At 40.5% G+C, this 20,533-nt stretch overlaps 1 protein-coding gene across 3 annotated transcripts in view; it reads right to left on the reverse strand.

Moving 5' to 3' along the window:
• Window positions 1–20,154, reverse strand: part of GIGYF2 (GRB10 interacting GYF protein 2) — a 136,626-nt gene extending 116,472 nt beyond the window's left edge. For all 3 annotated transcript variants that reach the window (XM_041765802.1, XM_041765801.1, XM_041765800.1), the window contains exons 1-2: window positions 20,069–20,154; window positions 14,461–14,528 (exon numbers count right to left, since the gene is read on the reverse strand). The gene's annotated coding sequence lies outside the window, so the exon portion shown is untranslated. The remainder of the gene's footprint in view (window positions 1–14,460; window positions 14,529–20,068) is intronic.
• Between the last annotated feature and the right edge of the window lie 379 nt (window positions 20,155–20,533).

A 20,533-nucleotide genomic window follows, 5' to 3' on the forward strand; every position in this document is an offset into this window, starting at 1 on the left:
CACAAAAATGACACTTCAGAAATCTCAGTAAAAGTTCTTGGAAAGGAACGAAACCATGAGATTGGGTCAACAGAGAAAAAACTCAGTGGTTATGAAAATGAGACAAAAAGGATAAATAACCACATGGACTTTCATTCATCTCATGACCAGTGATGACAGTAACACATGGCACAGTGGAGTTAGCAGGCTTCAAGAATTCTGAGAACAAGTCCTGGTCCTATCATCTCTGAAATATAGAAGCATCCAAACCTCTGAGAAAGTAGTTGGAAAAGGACATAAAGTGTACAATGACATAAAGTGCTTCTTTTTTTTTTTAAGATTTTATTTATTTATCATGACAGAGAGAGAGAAAGAGAGGCAGAGACACAGGCAGATGGAGAAGCAGGCTCCATGCAGGGAGCCTGACATGGGACTCGATCTCAGGTCTCCAGGATCAGGCCCTGGACTGAAGGCAGTGCTAAACCTCTGAGTCACCCAGGCTGCCCAAAGTGCTTCATTTTCTCACAACCTAGCAGTGTCAAGAAGCCAGATAACTTCTGGACACATACAATCACTATGAACATGGAAGGAGCTACAGATCTATGTAGTCTAAGTCCTAATTGGAGAAACACAGCAGGAAGAAGCCAAAGTAGAATCAGAATCTGAACAGCAGCGGGGATCCCTGGATGGCTCAGTGGTTTAGCGCCACCTTCAGCCCGGGGTGTGATCCTGGAGACCTGGGATCGAGTCCCATGTCGGGCTCCCTGCATGGAGCCTGCTTCTCCCTCTGCCTGTGTCTCTGCCTCTCTCTCTCTCTCTCTCTCTCTCTCTCTCTCTCGTGTCTCGTGAATAAATAAAATAAAATCTTAAAAAAAAAAAAAGAATCTGAACAGCAGCTGATAGTTCAACGCTGAAAGTGTTCCGTGATACTGCTTCCAGAAGTTGTGACGTGATTAGCTACCACTACTAATAACTCAAAATATGTACTCCTTTAAAACCTCCTAAATCTGGGATGCCTGGGTGGCTCAGTGGTGGAGCGTCTGCCTTTGGCTCAGGGTGTGATCCTGGGATTCGGGATCAAGTCCCACATCGGGCTCCCTGCATGGAGCCTGCTTCTCCAACTCTGCCTGTGTCTCTGCCTCTCTCTCTGTATCTCTCATGAATAAATAAATAAATCTTTAAAAATAAATAAATAAAACCTCCTGAATCTTAAAAAAATCATCTGCTGCTGCAAATCTCCATCTCCTGGATATGTAAAACTTATCCCCCCCCCCCAAAAATATGACAAATCTGGAATGAAGTCCAGCCAGTACTATGCATAGTATACCAAAATGAACACCTAGGAACCTGAATCTGCCTTGACACTTCTTTACATCCATTTTCCCAAGGGCAAAGAAAAAGAGCCACCCTTCCAGCACTCTTCACACACACAGTCCCAAATAAATGAAGACTTCTGTCCCTATTCCAGCAGCAAACTATTTTTACCTGAGCCAGATCTGGATTAAGATAACACAAGATTAGTAACTCCATTAGTGCGAATTGTATCAACCACTTCAGAAAATAGTTTGGCAATATTTATCAAATCTAAATATATGCCTACCTCCCATGATCCCATAATACACAGCTAAATATATATTCAAGAAAAGTATCTACCAAAAGACAAAGATATTCATAGTAGCTTTATTCACAATTACCAAAAACTGACATTTGGCTACTATGTTTATCACGGCAAATAATCACCAACAGATGGGGATCCCTGGGTGGCTCGGCAGTTTAGTGCCTGCCTTCGGCCCAGGGCATGATCCTGGAGTCCCGGGATCAAGTACCACGTTGAGCTCCCTGCATGGAGCCTGCAGGCTTCTCCCTCTGCCTGTGTCTCTGCCTCTCTCTGTTGTCTCTCATGAATAAATAAATAAATAAAATATTTTTTAAAAAATTACCAACAGATGAATAAATAAATTGTAGTGGAGCTTTCAAGGAAAGGGTGGTATGCCAGAGAGAGCACTGACGCTCTGCACCCCTTCCCATATACCTTGCCCTATGCATCTCTTCCATCTGGCTGTTACTAAGTTAGGTAACATTAATAAAGAGAAACTGATACTATGTGCCTCCTGATGTGATGCACTGAGAAGAACATAGCAATATTTGTTACATTCCTGACAATAATGCATAAAGTGAAGCTCATCCTGAAAAAACATCAGATATACTCAATTGATACACAAAATCAATCATCTATACTCTCCAAAAATATCAATGTCATAAGACACCAAAAAAAAGGCAGAAGAATCATCCCAGATTAAGGGAAACATGGAGGTATAAAAACCTAGGTGCCTCTGATTCTTAATTTCATCTTGAACCAACTTTAAAGGACAACTGTAATAATAAGAGTTCTGGATTAAGTAATAGTATAATATCAATGTTAATTATGACTGAAAATTTTACTATGATTATGAAGGAGAATGTTCTTATTTTTAGAAAACAACACTGAAGGGGTACCAGGGTGGTTCAGTCTATCAAGCGTCTGTCTTCTGCCAAAGTCATGATCTGGAGGTCCTGGGTTCAAAGCACCAAGTCAAGCTCCCTGCTTCTCTCTCTCCCTCTGCCCCTCCCCACCCCCAACCCCTGCTTATGCATGCACATGGGTATTCTCTCTCTCTCAAATAAATAAAATCTTAAAAAGGAAAAAGAAAATAACATTAAATGGGTACCTGGCTGGCTCAGTTGGTAGAGCATGGGATTCTTGATGTCAGGGTCTTAAATTCAAGCCCCACACTGGACAGAAAGCTTACTTAAGAATAATAGGGGCACCTGGGTGGTTCATAGTTCAGTCAGTTAGGCATCTGTCTGACTCTTGATTTTAGCTCAGGTCATGATCTCAGGGTTGTGAGATCGAGCCCCATATGAGGATCATGTGCTGGGTGTGGAGCCTGCTTAGGAGTCTCCCCCCGCCCCCACTGCCCACCCCCAAAATGATTTAAAAATTAAAAAAAAAAAAAAAAACTACCACCACTGAAATATTTACAGGAAAAGAAGCATGACGTCTGTATCATACTCTCAAATGGAACAGAAAAAACTTACATAAAATGTTATATGTTTAAAAGATATATTATAAATTATGTTAAGAATTACATGTGTACATACATACAAAGAAAGAGAAAGGAATAATATAGTAAATACAGAAACTGTTAAAAACTAGTGACTGAACTACATGAACACACAAAAAATCTTAGCAATTTTCAGCAACTTTTCTGTAAATTTGAAATTATTTCAAAAAGAAAAGTTAAATTGCTCATAAAACAAAACACTCAGCAATAAAAAGAAAAGAATCAACTACTGATACAACAATACTGCATGGATCTCCACAGACATCATGTTCAATGAAAGAAACCAGCCACCAAAGAACACAGGCTGTGTGATTCCTTTGATAAGATGTTCAATAGATAAACTAATCAAAAAGTGACATAAGTCAGAAATATGCTCATAGGGAAGTAGAACTAATGACCAGGAAGGAGAAATATGCACTGGGGTACTAGAAATGTTCGCTATACGGATCTAATACAGAAGTATATACACATGTGAAACTTTTCCAAGTACACACCTAAGATTTGTGTACTATTTACTATATTTTATACCTCAATTTTAAAAAGGTTGAAAAAGGGGGCTCATGGCTGGCTCAGTCTGTAGAGCATGCAACTCCTTTTTTTTTTTTTAAGCAGGCTCCACACCCCACGTGGAGTCCAATGTGGAGCTTGAACTCAATGACCTTGAGATTAAACCTGAGGTGAAATCAAGAGTCAACCACCGAACCAACTGATCCACCCATGTGCCTTTTTTTGTTTTTGTTGGTTTTTTTTTTTTTTTTTTTTTTTTTTTTGGTAGGCTCCATGCCCAGCACAGAGGGCCCAAATTCATAGCCCTGAGATCAAGATCTGAGCCACTATCAAGAGTTGGAGGCTTAACCTACTCAGTCACCCAGGTGCCTGGAGCATCCAACTGTTGACCTCGGGATGATAAATTGAAGCCCCATAATGGGGGTAGAGCTTACTTTTAAAAATTAATAAATAAAATAAAATGAAGCAAGATTCAGTCACTAGACTAAAATATGTAGGTCTCGGAATGCATTTTTTTTCTAACTTCAGAAAAAAGCTAAATAAGACAATGAAAAGGAACCATGAAGGAAGATCCACACACACATCACTCATCTTTATAAAGAAAGGAAGCAATCATAAAAGCAGCACATTCACTCTACGGAACACAGTGCAAAATACATTCTTGCACACAAGAGTGTAATTACTCATGTCATTAAAACACAAAGAGAAGACAGCAATGAAGAGATACTAGTGAGGTGAGATTAATGGTTTTATCCCTATTTTCATAATCTGCAATAATATTCTTCAATAATTTTTATGACAAAGTAGATCTTGATTCTCACAAAAAGTGTCTGCCTGGTTTGTATGAGATACTTTTACAACCCCAACGTATATGTCATAGAAAGTTAGTTAATACTGGGGTGTCTGGGTGGCTCAGTTGATTAAATGTCTGCCTTCAACTCAGATCATGATCCAGGATCCTCGGATAGAGCCCCACATCAGGCTCTCTGCTCAGCAGGGTGCCTGCTTCTCCCTTTCTGTCCCCTCCCCCGTTATTGCTAACCTCACGCACTCCCTCTCAAATAAATATAATCCTTAAAAAAGAAAAAGAAAGTTAATATCCTTTTGAATATTAACAGTTTTTTTTTTTAATTAACTCAGTTTTAAAAACAATTTTAAGAGGGTGCCTGGCTGGCTCAGCCGAAGTATACAACTCTTGATCTCAAGGTGGTCAATTCGAGCCTTACTTTGGGTGTAGAGATTACTAAACAAACTTTAAAACATTTTTTGACAGAAATAAAAGGAAACTCTTCTCCCCATTAGAGCAGAAAACACTTTTTCCTTTATCTGATCTTCATTTTTAAACATGCAAACTTTTTTTTTTAAGTAGGCTCCAAGCTCAACATGAGCTTGAACTCCCAACCCTGAGAGCAAGAGTCAGATGCTCTACTGACTGAGCCACCCAGGTGCTCTAACATGCAAATTTATTATTATTATTATTATTATTATTATTATTATTATTATTATTTGAGAAAGAAGGCAGGAGAAGAGAGAGGGCAGGGGGTGAGGGAAAGGGACAAGCAGACTCCCCACTGAGCACAGAGTCCAACACCAGGCCTGATCCCAGGACCCCAAGATCGTGACCTAAGTTGAAATCAAGCACTCAACTGACTTAGCCACTGAGGTGCTCCAACATGCAATCATTTTTTAATAATTTTGAAAATATGATCTGTTAACATATTTATTGATGACAAAACTTCATGAAGCAAAATTAGGCTTCATTTATTTATTACTAAACAGTTAACCCCAGGAAAAGGAACAGAGAACTTTTTTCCCAGAAAAATCATCAAAAATCAAAAGAATTATCTGTATCTATCTGGACCATATATTATATATGAAAACCTGGCAAAATACTATTTATTTCTGTATTAATTACCCTTTGCATGGCATATCTTCAAAAAAATTATAGATTCTCTGCTGGCTTTTCTCCTCAGCCTAAAAGAAATTTAGATTTCTAATTTACAGTGTTGAGTTAAGTATTGTAATCCAGCACAATTTGAATAACTACCCATGCCATGAAACTAAGATCAGCTGTATTCCTAACAGCCCCAAAGCAAAAACAACCCAAATGTTTATCTACAGATGAATGGATAAATACTGTAACAGTTATACCTAACATTCTCAGCAATAAAAAACTAATTACTGATACATGCAGCAACATGAATGAATCAGACATTATGCTGAGCAAAAGAATCCAGGCCCAAAAAGAATATACTGAATAATTCCATTTATGTAAAATCCTAGAAGCAGCAAAATCTAACAGAAAATAGATTCAGTGGTGGGGGAGGGAGAATGACTTCAAAAAGTAGAAGGAAACTTCCATGGGTGATGAAAATGTTACATATTTTAATTGTGGTGACGTTATTCAAGAATATATATTTATCAAAACTCATCAAAATTGGGACACCTAGGTGGCTCAGCAGTTGAGCATCTGCCTTTTGCTCAGGGCCTGATACTGGAGTCATGGGATCGAGTCCTACATCAGGCTTCCTGCATGGAAACTGCTTCTCCCTCTGCCTAGGTCTCTGCCTCTCTCTCTGTGTCTTTCATGAATAAATAAATATAATCTTTAAAAAAAAAAACTCATCAAAATGTAACTTAATATGAATGTACTTAAAATGAAGGTATTTTATTCTATGTAAATTATACTTCAAAAAAAAAGGTGAATTTAAAAAAAGACTAAGCTTACTAAAAATAGACTGCCTCCCTCAGAGAGTAATGCATTCTAAGAGTAACATTTTATATGTTAAATGATCTTTTTTTAATTGATTAAAATAAATGTTAGGTGTGCCTAAGCAACTCAGTGAAGCATGTAACTCTTGATCCTAGGGTTCTGAGTTCGAGCCCCACATTGCGTGTAGAGATTACTTAAAAACAAAATGTTACATAAAGTTTTGGCTAAAATTTAAAACTGATGAGGCACCAGAGTGGCTCAGATAGTTAAGCATCTGCCTTCAGCTCAGGTCATGATATCTAGGTCCCAGGATCAAGTCCCTTGTCACGCTTCCAGCTCAGCAGGAAATCTGCTTTACCCTCTCCCTCTGCCTCTGCATCTCCTCCCTATTCATTCTCTCTCTTTCAAATGAATAAATAAAATCTTTTAAAAAAATAAATCTAGGGACGCCTGGGTCTCAGCACCTGCTTTGGCTCAGGGCGTCCTGGAGTCCCTAGATTGAATCCCACATTAGTCTCCCTGCAGGTAGAACCTGCTTCTTCCTCTGCCTGCTATGTCTCTGCCTCTCTGTGTGTGTCTCTCATGAATAAATAAAGTATTAAAAATAAACAAATAATAAATCTAAAACAGAGGAGCAATGTCTAGAACTGTGCTTGCTATCTTATACAGCATCCATTAGCCACATGTGGCTACTTGAAGCAAAAATTAAAATTTAATTCACATCCTCAAGGAGGGAAGGAAGAGTGACTTTACAGTGAACAAACCTGACAAGGAATCAAAGTCAATCATATATCAAGGTAATAACAACAGTGATAAATCACACAGATAGTACATGCTCTTAAAATGACATAATGAAAGTGGCACTTTACCTCCATGGACCTCCTCCCCAAAACCCTTAAGCCCCCTCTAATCATGAAGAAGACATCTAAATTCTAACAGAGACATTCTACAATAACACTTAACCAGGAACTCAAAACTGTCAAGACTGTTAAAAAGAGGGAAGTCTGAAAAATTATCACAGCCATGGATACATGACTAAATGTAACACAGTATCCTCGATGGATCCTGCAACACACTAAGTAAAACTAAGGAAATCTGAATAAACTATGAGCTTTATCTAATAATGATGTAATAGTACAGGTTCATTATTGTAACAAATCCACCAACAGTAATACAAAATGTTCATAGGGGAAACTGGGTGTGGTATATATGAGAGATCTCTGTACTATTTTCTCTGTAAATCTAAAACTGTTCTTAAAAATAAAGACTACTAGGCGGGCCTGGGTGGCTCAGTAGGTTGAACATCCAACTAGTGGATTTCAGCTCAGGTGGTGATCTCAAGGTTGTGGGTGAGATCACCGTGGGTGAGCTGTGCATTGGGTTCCATGCTGGGGGTGGAGCCTGCTTGGGATTCTCTCTCTCTTCCCTCTGCCCCTCCCCTCTCTGTCACTCTCTTTCTCTCTCATTCTAAATAAATGTTTAAGAATAAGATAAAGATGACTTTAAAAAAAAACTACTACAAAAATAAGGAAGGGGCACCTGGGTGGCTCAGTGATTGAGCTTCTGCCTTTGGCTCCGGTTGTGATCCCAGGGTCCTGGGATCAAGTCTCATATCAAGTCCCCCGCGGGGAGCCTGCTTCTCCCTCTGTCTATGTCTCTGTCTCTCTCATTAATAAATAAATAAAATCTTAAAAAATAAAATGCGATCTGTCACACTAATCACATTTCAGATGCTCAACAGCCACAAGCAGCTAATAGCCACAGTATTTGATGGTACAAATTTATAGAACATTTCCATCACAGCAGAAAGCTGTCAGAGTGCTGATGTGAAGATTGTTTTTATAGGACTATTGGAACTATTTTAAAACTGATCACAACTTATGAACAAATCCATATCTACCCAGCACTAAAAACCCTCACTGAAATCTAAAAAGTTTCAATACGTTTATTCCAGTTTCTATTTCAAATCCATTATTTTTTAATGCTTTAAAAAACAAACAAAAACAAATACAAAACCCCTATGTATCATATGTAAATAGAACACTGAAAACTGTTCTACTCCTTGGAGTAGCAATTCCCAAAGGTCTTCTGAAAGTCTTTCATGGTATCCATGATGTCAAAACTATTACTATAACAATACCAAGATATTTACACTTTTCAGTGTTGGCAATGAACTGGCCAGGCAAAGCAGTGAAAGAGTAACTGACACACAGACCTGGGTATTTAGCAGACATTTTTTTCCAAAATGAACAAATTGACACTGTCACTTCAAAAAAAAAAAAAACAAAGAAACAATTATCAGTACTCGTCGCCAATAATAAAATTTGAGCTTTCAAGCAAAATTAGTATTTTGGAAAACTATTCACCACCATGAGTTTGATGGTTTTCCAGTATTTACACTTTCCCAGTATTAAAGGCTTTCTTAATGGGTACTGATTTAAATGAATGCAATTTTTTGATACTCTGTTATATAAAATATTCATTTAAGGTGCAAGATAGACCAGTGGATTTTAATGTAACAAAATACAAAAAGTGTGTTGGTATAACTCAGACTTCACATTACAACTAACTTTTAAGAACTACTACTTGTTGGGCAGCCCCAGTGGCGCAGCAGTTTAGCGCCGCCTGAAGCCCAGGGTATGATCCTGGAGACCTGGGATCAAGTCCCATGTCAGGCTCCCTGCATGGAGCCTGCTTCTCCCTCTGCCTGTGTCTCTTTCTTGCTTTCTCTCTCTCTCTCTCTCTGTCGCTCATGAATAAATAAATAAAATCTTAAAAAAAAAAAAAAAAGAACGATTACTTGTTGAATTTTGGTGTACAAAGGAGATCTGCACTTATCTGAAAAAGCTTTTGAAATACTCCTTCCTTTTCCAAATATACATATATCTCTGTGAGGATGAATATCCTTCATATACTTCAACCAAAATAATAAACAGCAACTGACTGAATGCAGGGGCAAACATGAGAATCTAGCTGCCTTCCATAAAGCAAGACATAAAAGCAATTTGCGAAGAGCTCAAACGATGCCACTCTTCTCAACCAAATTTTTTAGAAATGTTTTAGAAAATAGGTGTTTTTCACTAAAAATGTATTTACGTTAACTGTAATGAGATTACTGTTATTTTTTAATGAAGAAATCATTTTATTTATTTTAAAGATTTTATTTATTTATTCATGAGAGACACAGAGAGAGAGGTAGAGACACAGGCAGAGGGAGAGGCAGGTTCCACACAGGGAGCCTGACGTGGGACTTGATCCCGGGTCTCCAGGATCACACCCTGGGCTGAAGGCAGCGCTAAACCACTGAGCCACCCGGGTTGCCTGAATAAATCATTTTAAATTTCTCAATAAGAACGCAGAGAACTAAAAAGTCAAAAGCTCTTTGGGGTCGGTCCTCTAGCTTTTAAAGGATAAAGCAGTCCTAAGATCAAAAAGATGAGAATGTCTCTCTCAGAGAAAAAGGAAAAATGACAACAAAAGAAATACAAAAATTAACTTACAACAAACATACATACCCTGAAAAGCCTATCAAGAAGCATAAAATATCATTGACAACAAGAACATCAATCATCCAAAATACTTAAAAAGTATCCAGGTCTTAAAAATGTATCTTTTTCAAGGACAGAGAGACTTTTCCCATTTTGAAGATTACTTATATGATTTTTTGATCGACTCTCACTAGGTTGCAAAGCCCATGAAGATAGGTCCTTGTGTGTTTTGCTTACCACTATGGCTGGCCCAGGACTCATCACAAAGCACCTAATCAAACATTTGTTGGATTGAGAACAAAACCAAAAAGACTTACAAACAAAACTCATTGATGTCTCTATTCAGATTATAAAAATGAAATTCTATAATCAAAACTTACCTATTTACATAGCAATAACAATCATAAAATCTACCATTTACTGAGAGCCCATATACTGTGTACTAGGCATTACACATGGCATTTGTAGATTTTTAATTCCCACAATCACTATAAAATATACTTTACAAAAAAAGAAAAAGAAAAGAAAGAGAAACAAGACTGCAAGAGGCTAACTTATTTCCCTAAAGTTGCAAGTAATTAGTAACAAAAAATTAAACCTAAACTTTACTACTTCAAAGGCCACAAACTTTTCACTACATAATGATACAATGCTCAACACTGCTTGATTACCTTTTACTTTTTTCATTTCCTTGCAATTTTCAGAGGAATTTATTTTGTGGAAGTCATTTTTACCCCTTTTCCCAATCTTCCACTCTATTCCACTATCCTTAAACTTCTACCCTTCCACATCACTCAATTAGGAATATAGTAAGCAGGGACGCCTGGGTGGCTCAAAGGCTGAGCATGTGCCTTTGGCTCAGGCGTGATGCTGGAGTCCTGGGATCAAGTCCCATATCGGGCTCCCTGCATGGAGCCTGCTTCTCCCTCTGTCTGTGTCTCTCCTTCTCTCTGTCTCTGTGTCTCTCATGAATAAATAAACAAAATCTTTTAAAAAAAGAATATAGTAAGCAATCTGGGTAGGGAAAGGAATGGATTCTCCTAACAATCAAAAACTTCATTAACAATGGTGGAAGTAGTATAAAAGACTAAAGAAGAGTGTCAGATTCCAGAACATAAACTAAGGCTCTCTGACCCACTGATCTTGCAGGATAACTTCACATCCAGTCCCTCAATCGGCCGTGGTTTGGGCAGTATCACTTCAACTCTCAAGGAGCTAATCATGAAAGCCCACAGATCCGACAATGCCTTGAAAGCCTGAGCCCATGATTTACCAATTGGAAAGTACCAAGACAGTACCTCTGCTAATTCCTATCAGTATCTGGAACAAAAGAACCAATGCTGATGAGACCAGAGTTCCCAAGACTTCCTCCAGGCCCAGGACAACTTTAATAAAAGGAGCTTTGTTCCCAAAGAACGTATCACTATGTTCTTTGGCCACAATATCACTATAAGAAGAAAAGCTGTCATTCTCCTCACAGCTTCTGAACAATATGTAAACATTTTTATTTTTCCCCCTTTTGGTTGAAAGAACAAAATTAGCAACCGGTGAGCTATTCTAAGTTACAATGCTATAAACATTATCATGTCATTTGATAATTTCATCACAAGCCAATGTTTTCCAGAAAAGGATCCCCAGAGACTATAGAAGTTTTACAGATTATGTGGAAATCTTTTTAAACCTCACAAATCCTTAACTCAACAAGCCTGAATATACTTTACCTCAAAATCCAGATTAAGGAAAACATACAGAGAGCACTGAGTGGCTCAGTCAGTTAAGCGTCTGTCTTTGGCTCAGGTCACAATCCCAGGGTCCTGGAATCAGGTCCCAAAACAGGTTCCCTGCTCAACAGGGAGTCTGCTTCTCCCTCTGCCCTCCCTCCCTGCTCATGATCTCTAACAAATAAAATATTTGAAAATAAAAAGAAAGAAAACATACAAGAGAGCTATTCTACATTAAAAATGAATTCAGGGCAGCCCGGGTGGCTCAGCGGTTTAGTGCTGCCTTTTAGCAGTTTAGCATGCCCAGGGCATGATCCTGGAGACCCGGGATCGAGTCCCATGCCAGGCTCCCTGTGTTTCTGCTCCTCTCTCTCTCTCTCTCTCTCTCTCTGTCTCTCATGAATAAATACATAAAATCTTAAAATAAATAAATAAATAAATAAATAAATAAATAAATGAATTCAGCTGCAATTTGCTAAAGAAACTATCTGAAAAAAAGTATCATAGGAAGTCAAATCTGTGGCCTGTCACTGGATACATCACTCTACAATACCCTTTTATTTTTTTTTAATTTTTATTTAGTATTTATGATAGTCACAGAGAGAGAGAGAGAGGCAGAGACACAGGCGGAGGGAGAAGCAGGCTCCATGCACCAGGAGCCCGATGTGGGATTCGATCCCGGGTCTCCAGGATCGCGCCCTGGGCCAAAGGCAGGCGCCAAACCGCTGCGCCACCCAGGGATCCCTACAATACCCTTAATTACTAATCTCTAGGCTTTGCATCAAAAATCTCAATATGCTAATATACCAACAAGATTCAAGTCATAAAAAATTAAGTAATTAGATGTTACCAAGTACATACAAGCTATAAACAATAATAAACAGGGCTTCAAAATGCTCCATTAAAAAAAACGCTTCAGAGTGCCTGGGTGGCTCAGTTCGTTAAGTGTCTACCTTCAGCTCCCTCATGATCTCAGGGTCCTGGGATGAGTCCTGCATCAGGCTCCCTGCTCCACAAGGAGCCTGCTTCTGCTTCTCCTTCTCCCGTGGCCTGCCACTCGCCCTGCTTATGTGTGTGTATGTGCAGGCACACACTGTCAAATAAATACTCTAAAAACAAGTTTGCTTCAATGTTACCTAATAATTCTAGAATACAAAAACATGTTAATATAAAAGTTTACAATATCTCACTGATTCTTTCTTAACAGTGGAAATCCCTGCTACCATTCAAATAATGTGAATATATGTTCACATATAGAATCTCCCCTTTGGGGCGCCTGAGTGGCTCAGCCAGTTGAGTATCTGCCTTCGGCTCAGGTCATGACCCTGGAGTCCCAGGACTGGGCCCTGAGTTGGGCTTGCTGCTCAGAGAAGAATCTGCTTTTCTCTCTCCCTCTGTTCCCCCCTGCTCATGCTCTCTTACTCCCTCTCAAATAAATCTTAAAAAAAAAAAAAAAAAAAAAAAAAAACCGGTAAGTCCCCTTCAAATTCTCCATGGCTTCCTAATACTCAAGTGTGCTTAATACTATAAAAAGTACCAAGAAATTTAAAAAAAAAAAAAGTACCAAGAAATTAAAATTCATGAAAGCAATCAATGAAAAATAACCAATGAATTTTTCCACAAACCAAGCCTCTTACTTATGTTCATTTGCTAAACCTTTATCAAAGACACTTCTCTGCGACGCCTGGATGGCTCAGTGGTTGAGTGTCCACCTTTGACTCAGGTCATAATTCTGTAGTCCTGGGATCAAGTCCGACATCGGGCTCTCTGCATGGAGGCTGCTCCTCCCTCTACCTATGTCTCTGCCTCTCTCTGTGTGTCTCTCATGAATAAGTAAATAAAATCTTAAAAAAAAAGGGGGGGGGGGAGAGACATTTCTCTGAACCCCCTAAATCAAGAACTTTCGTTAAAACACTGCACTAGGAAATTCCAACAGGGATGTTTGGTGAAACCTACTGGGCCTCAATGACCAAAAGATATACATATATTTTAACTCTTCAGGGCATATAAGCTGAAACTGCCAAGCTATCTATAAGAAATTTTTCTAGGAAAGGAAAAACATCCAGAAGTTTCTGTGGGTTTCTGCCCTGAAGAGCCAACTTCACACCTTCTCTGAGACCTGCACCGACTCTTAGGAGTGGGACCTTTCAACGATGTATGTATTTCTAGATTCCAACCCTATGGTCATACTAATTGAACCAATGATAGAGAACTGGACAAACCAACCAAATCTTCCCTCCCAGGAATCTGAAGTGTGGACAATGAGGGGGTAACCAGTTGGCTAATGACACTAGAGCTTGAGTTCTTATGTGGGTCCAGGAATGAAGTGGTGATTTTCTTCCATGTGTTAAAGCAAAAAGGCCAGCTTGTGAAAAGACAATTGAAACAGGCTAAAAAGATTAGAAGAAAGAAAGAAAGAAAAGAAAAAAGCGAGAGGAGAGGAGAGGAGGGGAGGGGAGGGGAGGGGAGGGGAAGGGAGGGGAGGGGAGAGGAGATGAAGAGATGAGAGGAGAGGAGAGGAGAGGAGAGGAGACTAAAAGGGGCCAGGGGAGGACACTGACTAGCTGGGAGGGAAGCGCTACCTGGACCATCTCAGCTGCTGAATGCTTCCTAGTTTCTAGTTTGTGTCCTTCACAAAAGCCAATAGCCCTTGCTTGGGTTTGTAAAGATACCTCCTTAACTCCTGCCCCCAAAGCATTCCTCTTCCTGTTTCACACCATCAGAAAATCATTTCAACAGTTTAAGACACAAATTCCATACCAGGATCAATGCAGAAATGGCATGATTATTCTTATGGTTCACAAGGAATCTGAGGACTACCTCAGAAGTTGTTTCTATCACTACCTGTAACTTAAGTGAAAAAATAAGACAATAACTCCTGAAACTTTAAATGCAAAAATTATCTGTTTGCATAAGCAGTCAGCTCTCTGCTTCCCTTCAACACTCACCTGTTCAAAAGTTCTGCTATGGTTCACAGCAGGAGATGTGAGCAGACTTTGTTCAGGTCCTTTTAACACTGTAAATAACAAAAGTATTAAAATAATTGACCCAACAACCAATCTTTTAGGAAACTTTAAAAACATAATTTCTTATCATGAATAGTTTTAACAGGAAATGGTTACAAATCTGGCTAAAATATTAGAATCATGTTGCGTGCTTATAAACTAGCTTCCACTTCCCTAACATTTTTTAAAGAGTCTCCCTCAGTAACTCTGGAGCAGGACCAAAATATACATGTTTTCAACAAAAGTTCTAATCAGATGAAGCTAACAAATGAGAATTTAGGAAATACAGAGTTTAGGAAAGTGATTACTTGCAGTTTTCATTCAAAACCACATTACGGGGATTTGGTATTAATTTTTAAACATACCTGATAGAAAAATAACAGCCAGCAACACAGTAATACAGGATGTATCCTATGCAAATAATCAGTGACCCAAAAATATAACCACTGCCAAAATGCCCAAGGAGCAAAGCTCCAGGTGTGCTTTCAGATGCAAAATCACAACCTACTTTCAATGCTCTACTGAGACAGCATCTTAAAAATTCACAGGATGGTGATATTTCAAATGACAAGAAGTGGACTGAACACAGTAGCTTCAAGTGGTTTCTCAGCTAAAATCAAACAATGTTTTGAATGCTACTACAAGTCAAAAACCAAAAATTACAAATTAAAGTTGATAATTTTATTAACAGCAAGAAAGCAACTTAAGCCACTTCTGCGTTTTGATTTAATTTTGCAAAAAAGTAGCCATGTTATTGTACTGTCCAAAAGGTCAATCAACTTTATGTACTATAATGGCAGGCAGAAGGAAAAGGGGAGAACTAGGTAGTAAAGTCATCTCTGGGCCTAACTCAAGAGAACAAGCTCTAGAATATCTATTATAAATATAAATTAAGTTCAATTTCCTTATAATGAAACTATGGTTAACAAGAAAATATAAAAGTGTATACTTTAATTACTTGAAGTAGGTAGCATACGATAGTTTGAAAATATTTTTATAAGCTTAATTGTGGCCAATTAAGTGAATATTCTTTTGTTTTTCAAACCTCCTCCCTCTCCTCCCTCAACCTCACCAAAAAATTATAGGCAATTCAGGGTACCTGGCTGGCTCAGTCAGTAGAGCACACTACTCTTGATCTTGGGGTCATGAGTTCAAGCCCCAAGTTCGGCACAGAGCTTACTTTAAAAAAAGGGGCGGGGAGCGGGAGGCCTGGGTGGCTCAGTGCCTTCAGTTCCTGGGATCCTGGGATGGAGTCCCACATTGGGCTCCCTTTGGGGAGCCTGTTTCTCCCTCTGCCTGTGTCTCTGCCTCTCTGCGTCTATCACAAATAAATAAATAAAATCTTAAAAACAAAACAAAAGGGCAGCCCCGGTGGCACAGCGGTTTAGCGCCGCCTGCAGCCTTCGGTGTGATCCCGGAGACCCGGGATCGAGTGCCACGTTGGGCTTCCTGCATGGTGCCTGCTTCTCCCTCTGCCTGTGTCTCTGCCTCTGTGTGTCTGTGTGTCTGTGTGTGTGTCTCTCTATGAATAAATAAACAAAATCTTTAAAAAAAAAAAAAAAAAACACCACCATTTAAAAAAAAAAAAAGGAAGGTGGGGGCAATTTAACAAAGGTATCATTCTGCATTCCTGTATAATTAATCTACTATATTTATCAGTCATCTGAGTGCTTAAAAAATTTAAAAAATGCTAATCAGGTGAAGAAATATTATGACTCCAACTCTAAGTAAGATTCCCTATGGAATGAAAATACTTTTATATTTAAAAGTAACTTTTCATGGCATTAAAAATGAATGGAAATCATAGGACTCTATCAGCATAAAATCCTAGAGAAGGGTTACAGGGGGGAAAAAGGCTTAGGTTCAGAGTTTTACAATGATGACCAAATAATATTAAGGCAATTCAAACTGCTGAAGGAAAACGGGCATTTAACTTGCCTCTAAAATACCCGGATTAACAACAACATAGGCTGTAGATTCAACCTAATGAGACTGGTCCCACTATTATCTACAAGAAATACAATAAAACAGAATACTGAAAATTTAATCAACAGGGGATAATGAAGAACCGCAAATGAAGTCAGTCTTTGAAAATGGCACAAATCAAAGATCCTTTAGCAAGGTAAGGGTAAAATGGACAGTAATAATCTTTTCACCAAAAAGGTCCTCCCAGGGAGCAATCACTACCAGTAGTGTCATCTTCCAATGTGAAAGTCAACAACAACAACAAAACAGACATATGGAGTTTTAAAATGCAGAGTCATGAGAACAAATGAGCTGATATGACATCAAAGACAGAATATGGAAATGTCATTTCAAAAATTCAACAAAGGAAAAAAAAAATTCAACAAAGGAACAAGAAGGAAAAAGGCAATTTGTCAAAACACCACCTCATCCCTACTACTGCTATGTCTCCTTTTAGCCAAGGAGCTCCACTCACACCTTGAAGTTGTAATTCCTTTCTTCTCATGAGTTTCAAGCAAGCTATGACAAATTATTTTTCATATGTGCAAGTTGACTCACTAGCAAAAGCATTTCAAAATCAAAATATTAAATTCCTCAGGTGAATTAAAATGAAAGAAAACATTTTTGATAGTTCAGTAATAAGCATATGGAGATAAGCTGGATGGAAATAGAAAAAAAAATTTCCAAAGAAAAAAGCCTATTATCAAAGAATTGGGGAACTAGTCTGAAAGGTAAAAGTGGAGAAATAAACTCAGTACGAAAAGTTCTACATATGTAAGATGTTATAAAAGACATACAAATTAGTGGAAGAGACCCTGAAGAATTTAAAACTAGGCTGGACAGAAGTAATTAAGAGAAATTTAATTATTACTAATCAGATTAAGAACAATGTAATATGCTGATTCAATCACTCTTCCAGGTTATATTTCTTAATGATGTGTCTAAACTTCAAAAGGAATTTCCCTACATTTTCAAATATTCAGAAGTATTCCAAAGATCCCCTTCTTTGAAAGCAATTCCTTTTGGGGATGCCGGGGTGGCTCAGCAGTTGAGCATCTGCCTTTGGCCCAGGGTCTAATCCCGGGATCGGGATCGAGTCCCACACCAGGCTCCTTGCAGGAAGCCTGCTTCTCCCTCAGCCAGTGTCTCCGTCTCTCTCTGTCTCTCATGAATAAATAAATAAAATCTTAAAAAAAAAAAAGAAAAAGAAAAGAAAGCCATTCCTTTTGAGAAATCTTTCAGGCAGTTTATCATCCACCTCATTTAAAAACTTTTAAGAGAGATATTTCATGACAACTTCCTAAAATATGTTATATGAGCAGCCTCAATTTTTCCAAACTGGGGTGTGTTATACGGAGGGAAGGGGACTTGGGTATATTGGCCCAAATCTCCAGAATCTCATCTCCCTTTCTTACAGCTGCAAGAGGTGTAGAAAAAACTTCTAAGTCACTGAATTACCCCTCTCGACTTAGAACCAATGAGAAGGATACACATTTTCTACTAGCCTCCCTCTTGCTTGTGGCTCTCTGGCTAAACTAGCCTCCATATTTTTCCCAGCACCTGACCTGCTCCCACTTCAGTTTTTGCCTCAGTATGTTTGCCCTAGCTTCCCTAGCCTGCAGCATTCCTTCTCCATATAGCTACAGGATTTGCTACTTTACCAGTGTCAGGTCCTTCCTCAAACATAAGCTTCTCTACGCAGCCTTCCTAGGGCACTTAAAATCAACTAACCCCCCCCCCCCCATTAACCCTCAAATCCCTATCATCCTATTTCCCTGTCTCATTTTTTTTTCCACATCATTTACCACAACACTATATATTTTACCTGAGCTTTTATTTATCTGTCTGGAAATGAGCTCCACTGAAAAAGGAATTTTCTGTCTGTTTTGGTTCTAGCACCCAACAGTGTAGTAGAGTCTCAATAGTTGTCAAATAAATGAATGCATGAATGAATGAATAAAATGAATAAAAGCACATAGTCCCTTTCTGCCGCCTCAGTCTCAAAATTCTAAAACGGTCTATCAAGTAGAGAGAAGGTGTGAAGCCCTTTCTTTCCCAATAAATCACTACCATTACCAGTGTACTCCGTGGTGTTAAATGTAAAGAAGAACTGTGTGACATTTTTCCAGATACACACCACTTCTAAATTTTTTTTCCCGGTGTCCTCTACGGATGTCAACATGTGATGTGACAAAAAAGTACATATTCCATCCGGTTTGGGCACTCCAAAATCTGGTACCCTAATTACACATAAAACCATCCATGAATGAGAGAACACCTTTGTGCTCTAACCAAACGCCGTGAGGCTAAAGCTGCAAATATTCGATGGATGAAAAGTTAAATGCGCAGAAATGGACTGACAAGAGAAAACTGTTTTAAATCTAAGAAATCATGAGGATCTAAACAAGGAAATACCAGAGAGGGACACAGTATCTCCCCTGCACACAACACTGGGAATCCAAACTGCCTAGAACCTGAGATCTCTAACGCTGGATAAGAAACTTCACAGCTTCTGGCCCGGTCCTCAATTTCTTTTAAGTTTAATTGGAATACTTACCTTCCTTTACAGAGAAAACTAGGTGTGCTTTAAGTGCTTTGACTTTCAGGGATAGAGAAAAAAAAGAAGAAGAAGAAGAAGAAGAAGAAAAAAGAAAGAAAGAAAAAGAAGAAAAAGAAAAAAAAAGAAAAAAAAAGAAAAATATCCACAGTGCCACATAAATGCAAAGCAACGTTACTGCTTCCCAAACACGGTCATACACGCTGCTTCTTTCATACACCCTTCTGTGCTCGGAAAGATACACCTGATTTATGTTTCTGTCACGAAACTGAAGTATTCAAAGTGCTTCGTGGGAAACTGCTGACATTTACAAAAAGACTAATAATGCCCATTTCAACCTGACGTGAGTGTTCGGGGTCCCGGAGCTGCCTCGGGCTCGACTTTCCCGACCTCCGTCCCAGGTTCAGATTATGGCTCCACCTTGCCTCGGGCCTGGTCCAGACCCAGTCCTCTCGCCACGGAAGGAGTCTCCCCGGTGCAGATGTTCCGTGAGGAAGGCAAAGGCGCACCTCCCGTAGGCCAGGTGTGGGGAGGAGGGACGGCGGGCGCAGCTGTCGGGCCCGAGCAGCTGTTGCCCCGGGCACCTCAGGCGGGGCGGGGGGCCGGCCTGGGGGGCGGGCAGCGGGAGGCGAGCCCTCCGGCCCTGAGCAAGTCGGCCTGACACTGCCCACCCCACCACCCTCCTCCCTGCCTCGGCTCCCCCAGCGATGCCAACGGGCCCTGGAGGAGAAGGCCCCCTCCCCCGGCGCGGTGGCCGAGACGCGCCCGCGGCCGCCGTGCCCGTCGCCGGGGAGGAGACACCCTGCAGCCCCGCACCTGACCTGTCCCCTCGCCTGACGCCCGAGCCGGCCGCGGCCGCTGCCGGGGCGGCCTGTGGGTGTCCATGCGGCTGGGCCGGGTCCGGCCAGAGCGGCGGGGACGCGAGCACGGGCAGCCGGCCCGGGAGGCTGCGTGTGGGGTGGTGGGAGACGGCGGAGTCGGGGCGCGCAGCGGAGCCGGGCAGGGGAGTGAGACGGAGTCGCTGGTTACCTGCGGTCCGGGACAGGGAGTCTCTCAGAACCCAAGTCAGTCCTCAGCCTCAACAACACAAGATGGCCGACACGTCGCCACGCACGTCACGTGACAGCGCGCTCGTTCCGTCACGCCCCTTGCCCCGCCCCCGCCCCGCCTCGCCTCCCTACCCGCTTCTCCAGCCTCCCACGACATCCTTCCTTTCCGCTGCCTCCCGCCCCCCTTCGCTGGCCACGCCCCTGCGCGAGCCCCGGATGTCAGGCTGGGCGAGTGGGCGGGGCCGCGGCAGGGCGCAGGCGCGGTCGCGTCCCCGGGATGGAGCTCCCTGCCTGCCCTTGAGTTGAGTAGAGTTGGTGTCCGCGTTTGGGCGCCGGCCAGGGCCCTGTGACTCACCGCGCTGTGCGCCCAATCCGGAACCCGTTCGCCGTTCAAAAAGCTCTTCATCATTTACGAGCTGGTTTTCAGCCCTAGAACTTTTCCACA

Source organism: Vulpes lagopus, chromosome 8, assembly GCF_018345385.1.
Source record: "Vulpes lagopus strain Blue_001 chromosome 8, ASM1834538v1, whole genome shotgun sequence".
Taxonomy (NCBI): Eukaryota; Metazoa; Chordata; class Mammalia; order Carnivora; family Canidae; genus Vulpes; species Vulpes lagopus.